At 31.2% G+C, this 9,463-nt stretch overlaps 1 long non-coding RNA gene and 1 pseudogene across 1 annotated transcript in view; one reads left to right on the top strand and one right to left on the bottom strand.

Moving 5' to 3' along the window:
* The first annotated feature begins 3,886 nt into the window (after positions 1–3,886).
* LOC106475918 lies at positions 3,887–7,901 on the top strand (annotated as a pseudogene).
* LOC111083417 overlaps positions 4,001–9,463 on the bottom strand; it is a 20,146-nt gene continuing 14,683 nt past the window's right edge. Inside the window, exon 2 of the long non-coding RNA XR_002609023.1 lies at positions 4,001–4,151. This is a non-coding gene — a long non-coding RNA (uncharacterized LOC111083417). The remainder of the gene's footprint in view (positions 4,152–9,463) is intronic.

The raw sequence follows: 9,463 nt of genomic DNA, 5'->3' as shown, positions 1-9,463 counted from the left end.
ATTCTGATCAAGGCCATAACTTTGAATCAGCTGTGTTCCATGAATGCTGCAAGTTATTTGTCATACAGAAGACCAGGACAATGCCACTTCACCCACAGTCTGATGGAATGGTAGAAAAGTACAATTGGACTCTGGGACAGGAATTGGGAAAGTTTTGTAATAGCCGCCAAGATGACTGGGATGTCTTACTCCCTCCACTGTTGATGGCCTATAGAACAGCAGAGCATGAAGCCACTGGATACACTCCAGCAAAGCTGATGTTTGATCGAGAACTTCAGTTGCCAGTGGAACTGATAACAGGATGCCCACCCTACTAAGAGTTGCCTGAAAATGTGCCAGAGTTTGTGAATATGTTATCTGAAAGGAAGGATGATATTCATTATTAAGTGCGTTCAAACTTAAAAACGTCTACTGATTCCATGAAGCTATGTTATGATAAGAAATCTACTGAAGTCAGCTTTGTACCAGGAGACAAGATGTGGTTGTATAATCTCAGGAAGACCAAAGGGAAGTATCCTAAGTTGTCTTCTCCATGGGAAGGCCCATATGACATAGTGGATCGTCTCTCAGACGTGACTTTCCGGGTAAAATGTGGTCGGTGAGGTAAGCCAAAAGTGGTGCATGCCAACAGGCTTTGGCGTTATCACGGTCCAGGACAATTCAGTTGGGACGAAGTGGACAACAGAACAAATGACGCTGGTGAAGACGTGTCACATGAAAAAGCCACTGTCGAAGAAGAAACTGTAGTCGGTTTTGAGAAGGAAAACAGTGAAGCCATTATTGAAATTACTACCACTGATGTGACTGCTAACGATAATGGGACATTACCTGATGGAGCAGATTTGTCATCTAACATTGAAATATATCAGTTCCTAGCTTTGGTGAGAACAACTGGGAAGTCACTTTTAAAAGTTTATTTTTTACAGTTTATAACAACTATATATATCGGTAACAAGGTTTATTTTGACAAGTATAATTTAGTAGACTATAAATATGTAGACGAGTTTAATATAAGTCAAACCCTTCCTACTTCTAATCAATCATTTCAGTATTTTAGTCAGTTTTGTTGTTATTGTTGTTGTAGTTAATCAAAAAATTTAATAATATTATGTGCAGAAAATGTTCACAGTACACTTGTAGTATGACCAATTGATTTCTGGTTTCTTTCTAAAACTTATAGTCTGAGAACGTTGGCAACTTGCCAAGAACAGCTCACGGAAGTTTAGAACAGCAAAATTGTCTATGTAAGAGATCGTAGTTGAAAACCGTGTGAATATCAAACTGTCTGTAAACAATCAATTATCACTGGTGAGCCCTGCAGGGAAGCGGGTTATGTTGTGAAATCAAACCTGCTAATAAGGTGGAGATAATAAATAATGTTAAGAATATTTATTAATTTTGGACGTATATTTATATTTATGTCATAAATATTGTTTTAATCTAAAAACAGATAACTAAATAAACGTAAATTCAGAAAATGTGTTTATACGTTCTTCTAATACACTTTGCTGATATTCCCACACGATAATGTGAAAGTTTTGGAACACAGAATACATTCATAAGAATATATACAAGATTAGCTACAAGAAAATTCAAATTATAATTTAGATTAGAGTGACGATAAGACAACTAACAGGACACATAAACAGTTTAAACTATATTAAAACTATTATTTTACAGACTAACATAGCACCATATAAAATATAGATTACAAAAAGGTGTTACAATCTAAAGACAGTATCCACTAATACATTACCCTTCTTTAATTAATAACTACTTAATTCCAATAATAATTATGTGTTAATAATTATTAAATAAAATAATTTTACAGGAGTAAAGTTGAGTTTAATATCAATAAAAATTCCTATTTTTTTCTTGGACCAGAAGTAAAGATGGTATTACCTATTAATTTATAACAATACATATTCAAAGGACTACTTATTTCATGTCTTTATACATATAATTGTTGACAATCACTTTTCATATTCAATATATTTGTGTGTTTCTTTATTTGTCCAACCACACTACAAATGGGTAAAAGTAATCAAGATATGATAAGGAGTTTAATCCTAGTTTGAGGTTGTAAAGAATTTCAGATATATTTGTGTACACCAAGATTCGTAAGTTAATCAGCTATCACTCAGTTACAAACCTCTAGCCAGGGTTAATTACACTTCGGTAATACATGTTAAACTTATAGGTAGTCTCGCGCTGACAGTCTGATATTTGTATATAATGTAAACAACATTCTCTAAGTAACGAAGTGATGTTAGTCAACATTAAATATAAATATTGAACAACAGTATTGTAGCAGTTCTTCCTTTACCGTTTAGTACAGTGTTTATTAAAACAAACCTTAGTTATAAATGTGGATGATACACTCATAGGGCCTATCATAGTGAAACATTGGCAATACTGGAACTTAATTGATAAATGCTAAAAGTAATACGTTTAGAATCTAGACGTTCATGTTTAGAAGCTGTAAATTTGGTCAGCTAATAGAATCAATTTGTACGAAAATATGTTATTTTCGGATAGAAAAAAAAACAGCCTTTATTTTTATTGAGTTGGAAATGACTACAATTAACCATAAAGATGTTATTGTTCTAACATAAAACATGAAAATGTTTTTAAACTGTAAACACAAATGTACTACCAACACTTTGGCTAGAAACAATTTTAAGTAATATCCAGATGAAAGTATAAAATTTAAATTATTCTGTTGAATTTATCGTTTATTGAAAGTTGCTACAACTTTAAATAAATTTATAAATAAAGATTAATATTTGAACATTTGTTTGAACAACAAGGAAGTATAAAGCTTAGAAAATTAAATTGATTAACTATCTCAGAACTCAAGTACCTAGAATATTTAAACATTTAAAGGGTCCTATAGAAAGAAAACAATTAACAATATCAGAATACAAGTGGATAAGATGTTCTAACACACTTGAATAATTGTAATCTTAGAAGAACAATTGAAGAATACATTTAAGACAAAGAAAACTTAAAGAACATTGTTTGAATAGATATATTTAATGAAATAGAAGTATTCCAAATATTTCAAATCATATTTATTGTTGGTTTGAAGGTTAGTTTTTGAGAAATGTTATGTGACAAGAAACTTAGATCTCTGAAGAAGTTTGAATTACTGGTTTATGAAATGTGTTTGTCTGTGAATTACTTTTCTTATTGGTTTTAAGTTTAGAATGTTTCGATAATATCATTAACAGTTGTCGTGTTTGACCACTGGACTTTCAGTCTTGTCATGATATATAAAAAGAATCACGTGATTATCTCCAGAAGATAAACAACAAGTTAAAACGATCGAAGTTCATACATCGTTGGTTGTACAGTATATTACTGACTCAGATCGTATATTAAAACGACACAGACTCGTTCATAACATTTTGAAGGAATTCCTAACGGTGTAGAGACCAATCAAAAGTTGTTTTGAAGTATATTTTTGATTCTTTTTACAACTGATTAATAACATTCATTACTTTAAGTCTTTTTATTATCTTACTTTTCTTTTGTATGAATGAAGTTATGAATCATTAAATGGCATGTTTTAGTTTTAAGATAATTACTCTAGTACAAGAGGTGTTGTATAATAAAGTGTCAGAGTTTGGATTTTGTGTTTAAATCCTGTCCTAGTAAAAACTGTGAGTAAGACTTTCCTACATTATATAAGTATTGGTCACTGTCAAATAACAAAAATCATTAAGTTCTTGGGTTTTGTTAATATTTATCCTGTTATTGTTGCAGTCTATATAAAACAATGAAGTTGTTTCAGTTCTGTATATTTAAATAACTCATCTTTGTTTTTATACCTTAACTTAAACTAAATTTAATTAGCACAGACACTCTGTGTTTTTTTTAAATGCCGGTTCGTTCACTAATTTTGTTTTTATGTTTCGTAAACTTTTCTGTATTAGGCCTGTCAGAGACAAGCTTTTTCAATATTCTTTACTTTACAGTAAGAAGGAAAAAAGAAGTATTTAAAAATGATAAAATTCGTCTTTATTTGGCTTGTTTTCTGGACTTGTCCAAGTTTTGGATCAGAGACCGTCCAGAAACAGTGTGAAGAGACGTCAATAACCGGAATAGTTGCGTCCATCGACGTCCTTGTGTCACTAGCCAAAGAAAACCTGAAAACCAGAAGTAAAAGTTCACAGAAAGTTTATCTAGAGGTGTAAATATCTTATATAAAGGTGTAAATAATTTTTATTAATTAATTTAGAATTAAATTTATTTATCAGATTTTTCGTCATCTTGTGTAGAGCAATTTTTCACAGAAATCATCTGGTCCAAATTATTTATGTTATTATTGTTGTTGAATGATGGTATTGTTAAATATGAAGGATGTTGTATTGTTAAAAACGTGAATTGTTTTTCACTTCACCTGTTAAATAAAAGTATTGTTTAATATAATGAATTTTACAGTCCATTATTTAAAGTTCTTTAGTTAACTTAATGGTTTGTAGTTAAACACAAAGCAACACAAGTGGTTCTCTGTTCTGTACCCAACACGGGTATCGAAACCCGGTTTATAGCGTTGTAAGTCATCAGAAATTTGCTGAGTTTGTGTGTGTGTTTCGGGGGAGGCTTTGGTTAGCGTAACACTAAATATTTTTTTTAATTATTTTTCTCGTCTTATCAGACAAACGACGTTCGTATTTACAGTTTCAAATGAAACATTATTATTGATAATTTATGAAATTATTACTTAGTTTATTTCGTATTTATTATATAAAAATATAAATAAAACTGTGGAAAAGTATTTACACGATAAACGATTAACAGACAGATAAAATATATTTTAATTTTACTCTATATATTTAAATATATAAAGGGTGGAGCAGAAGAGACTACAAAGTTATTTATTTTAGAAATAATATAATCTATAACAATTTACTCTGAAATAAACAATAACTAAATTGGTTTCCATTGTCTTTGTAATATTTTCTGTAGCACCAGCCGCATAATACCAACTATACCAACCGTATAGTACATATCATACCAATTAAACTAAGTATACTGATATACATATCAACTTTAGGAATGATTATTGTGGATTAAAGAAACAACAGAATTACAAACTACGTCACACTCATATTCATATATATCAGTATCTCTAGACAACAAATAAACTAACAAATTATTTGTCCGTATATTTATATATGTTGAGCCTCATTTCAATAACGTAAAGATTATATCTTTATATTTTAGATAAACATCTAATCTATCAACAAACTGACCAAACATGTTCTCTTTCATCACCTGGACCAACAGACTGTGCTGATGTTCTGCTTAATAGACACACTACCAGTGGATCGTATCGTATCTGGCCCAAGTCATGGATGACTACAGGAAGTTTCAATGTTTACTGTGACATGGATACTGATGGAGGAGGCTGGACGGTAAGTAACGTTTATTATAGATAATATAATATAAAACTATTAGATGTAAAAAGATATATAGTAAGTTTAATTATAATAGTAAACTTACAAGTTCTTCATTTTCTCTATCTAAGGTAATCCAAAGAAGAGGAAACCATGGAAACCCAGAGGATTACTTTTTCAGACCTTGGGCAGATTACAAAGTAGGATTTGGAGACATTCAAAAGGAATTCTGGCTAGGTAAGTTCTGATTAGGGTTTTAACAGATGGTGTTAAACATACAGAATATCTGTATAAGTAGGTTCTGTTTACAGTTTTTAAACAGATGGTTTTAAAGTTACAGGAGGAGTTCTGTCTGCGTTAGGCTCTTATTCGACAAGTACTCTTACCTGATGAAAAGAAACATTGTACTTTTGTTACTTGTAATAGTTTTTTTCATTACCAATTCAAACCATTTCAAACTATATTTTCTAAAAGTGATTTCCTCATCCACAAACTTGGATAAACAAAATAAGGATGTTAACAACACCTTTCTGCTCCAACAATGTAGCTTTTTTAATTTGGCTAATGAACAAGTCTTTCTTAATGATTTTCTGAAAATGTTTCATTATTAATTTGTAGGAAACGATCGGATCTACGCTCTAACAAATCAAGGAAACTATTCAATCAGGTTTGATTTAAAAGACAAAGAAGGAAACGAGAGGTTCGCCATCTACCGGAAGTTTTGGATAGAAAACGAAGACAACTTGTATAGATGTCAGTAATTACTCTGGTGACGCAGGTAATCAAAGTTTACTTTTTAATCTAATTTATTATTTTATTAGAATTTTGTCGGATACAAATATTTAAAATTATCATTTCAAAAATAATTAGTTGAAATAATTTTATTATCCAAACTGTTTGAAATGTTTAATATTAAAGACATTTTTATTCTAATGTCATTTACAACCTTCCGTCAGATTTAACTAAATTATCACCAGATCTTCTTGCTCGTGTATCTTGAGTGACGATAGAGAAAGAATGTTAATTTTAGAACAACAAAAGTTTAAATATAAAACTACACAGTGAGGCTAGAGGTGTCTCCCTGATCGGGTCAAACTGGTAGAGAAACGTTCTTTGTTTTCAATTGTCTGGTGTTGAATGTACCAAAAGTGATAAAACTGTTTAAATATATATGTTACCAGCCTTTTTATGATAAAACTATAAAAATTAGCAATGCTAGTTTAATAATCAGGTGAATGTTAGGTGTGAATCGTAAGGACTGGTAATTCACTTTACTATTAATAAAACAACACCTATGTTAATATTTATTATGTGTTTTATTATTTGATTTATAAAATTATTTATTATCTTTCTTTTATATTACTAAACATTTTGTTAGTGAAAGTATCCAGACATTTGCTAATTACCTAATAATCACTGTCATTAGATGTTTTCTACATTATGTATTGCTGTCTTAAGGTACTTTATGTTTTAGAGACTAAAATATATTGTACTTTAGGTTAAGCTGTTTTGTAGCTTGTGTATTAATATTTCAATCCTAAACTGTCTTGTACCTTATGTATTTCAGTCCTAAGACAGTGTAATACCAATCTCTGTAACTACTTCTATTATCTGTAGTATGTCGGTAAACAATGATCCGGACTTTAGAATCAATATTTCTTTGTGGTTCCATATACATTCTGTATGGAATAGAATTAGCTGATGTGAGTCATTCCAAGACTTTCATATTGATTATTGATTCTCTACAACTAGTTGTATTGAGAAAATTCCTTATTTTTCAACATATTATCCTGCAGTGAAATGTCTTACTACAGTCCATTTAAATTCTAAATAGCTTAAAACAACGTTAGTTGAAATATTCACCTGCTTACTGCCGACCCAAATTTCAATTTTGGCCTTAATACGTAATGATTCATGATTTAAAATCCAGTGCTGAAGTAACTGTACCTCGTCAACAATCCTTTACTAAGATAGCAGTACCTCATCAAAAATCTAAGTAATTCATTAAAAATATATGTTTTGCCATCTTTAAATGTTCCTGTAGGTTTTACATTAACCTTTGCTGAGTTTCCTTGTAATATATTAAGGATGGAGATACAGGATGGATGGGGGGTGGATAAACAGGGTGAATGCAGGATAAAAACATCATAAGTTTAAGTATGGTCAGGTTCATTTTCACCAAAGATACTATATTGTTTTTATATTTACAGGAGACTCATTCGGCGGCCACAACGAGTTCAGGTTTACCACGAAGGACAAAGATAATGATATTGATGGTACTAATTGTGCCCAAACCTTTAAAGGAGCTTGGTGGTACATGAATTGTCACGTTTCCAATCTTAATGGACTCTACCTCAACGGTGAACACGAAAGTTATTCTGATGGTGTGGAATGGAGCGAGTGGAAAGGGCATAAATACTCCCTTCCAGATGTGGAAATGAAAATACGTCCCCTGATACTAATTCCTCTGTAAGACATTAGTAACAATAACCAGGTGTATTTCCACGTTTTCTGCAATGAATACGTCATAGAGCTATGGTTCTACTTTACTTCTGTTTTTCCATAATAACAAGTTTATTAAAAACTTATCAGTAACGATCGGACTAAGAAATTGTACAAATTATTTCATTTTAATGGTACTTGTCACGTGAATGTGAAGGTAATAATTAAAAAAATATTTAAAAATGCAAAGCATTTCACAAAACAAAATAATACAAAATGTTTGAAAATGTAAGACATTTGAAAATACAAGTTTAAGACTCATTACGTTTGAAAGTGAGTTTAATACATAGAAGTATTTTCATACTAAAATTCATAATAAATAATATTACCGGTAGGTGTCTAAAGTGTTCCATGTCTCTAGCATCAACTTGACTCAAAGTTCCGCATACATATTGATAAATAAAATATTTTATTCGTATATCACAATAAGGTTATCAATAAGGTTGTCTACTTTTACTATACGTGATTCTTATGATTATATTATATCACGTGACACTGTCACCCAAGAGGTGTATTGTAACCAGGTGACTCACGCAATACTGTAATCCAATATATATGAAAATTAAATCACATGATTGACTCAGTAACTACAAGATACCACGACTGTAGATATACAAATAAGATCACGTGATAGACTCAGTAAGATGAACTACAACATACCACGACACTAGATATACAAATAAGATCACGTGATAGACTCGGTAAGACAAACTACAAAACATCACGACTGTAGATATACCAATAAGATCACGTGATAGACTCAGTAAGATAAACTACAAGATACCACGAATGTAGATATAAAAATAAGATCAAGTGATAAACGCAGTAAGATAAACTACAAAACACCACAACTGTAGATATATAAATAAAATCACATGATAGACTCAGTAAGACGAACTACAAATTACCACGACTGCATATATACAAATAAGATCACGTGATAAACTTAGTAAGATGAACTACAAAATAACACGACTGTAGATATTGTTACGTATCTGCTTGTTTAATAATTTCCAGTATAAATTCTTTCCGAGGAACTTCAGCGATACAAGTCTCTTATTGATTAAGCCAGTTTATTATTTCTCGAAACAAACTTTTAGTACACAGTAATTTCACAATCAGTACGATTCTCGTCACTTTAAACTTAACTACTATTATAATACACGCTATAACTCACAGCGATTCACAATCTGGATAAACACAGACTTTACTTACCGTCACTACTGTTCGCTTCTTTAGTTATCTATCTATCACTGGCTCCTCTGCCAGGCTTAAATACTAGGAAAGAGGCGTCTCTCGATCACACTCGAGCTTCCCTGAAAATTCTAGAAACCCAGTCAGGCATGCTCCGGCAGCATGACGCTGTCGTAACACTGCCCCTTCCTTAGTATTGTTCGTTCCGAACAATAGTAACTTACATTAAACCGACAAATAATTAACAATAACTTGATTAAATGTGCAGAATTTACAAACATAAAATTAAAATACAATAAAGTCTCTTAATTTTACTGGACGTATCTTTTTTCGTACTGGTCTCCGTCTCGTTGGCTTCTGCT

This window comes from Limulus polyphemus, unplaced genomic scaffold (assembly GCF_000517525.1).
Source record: "Limulus polyphemus unplaced genomic scaffold, Limulus_polyphemus-2.1.2 Scaffold9428, whole genome shotgun sequence".
Taxonomy (NCBI): domain Eukaryota; kingdom Metazoa; phylum Arthropoda; class Merostomata; order Xiphosura; family Limulidae; genus Limulus; species Limulus polyphemus.
This window is presented reverse-complemented; position numbering and strand designations above follow the sequence as displayed.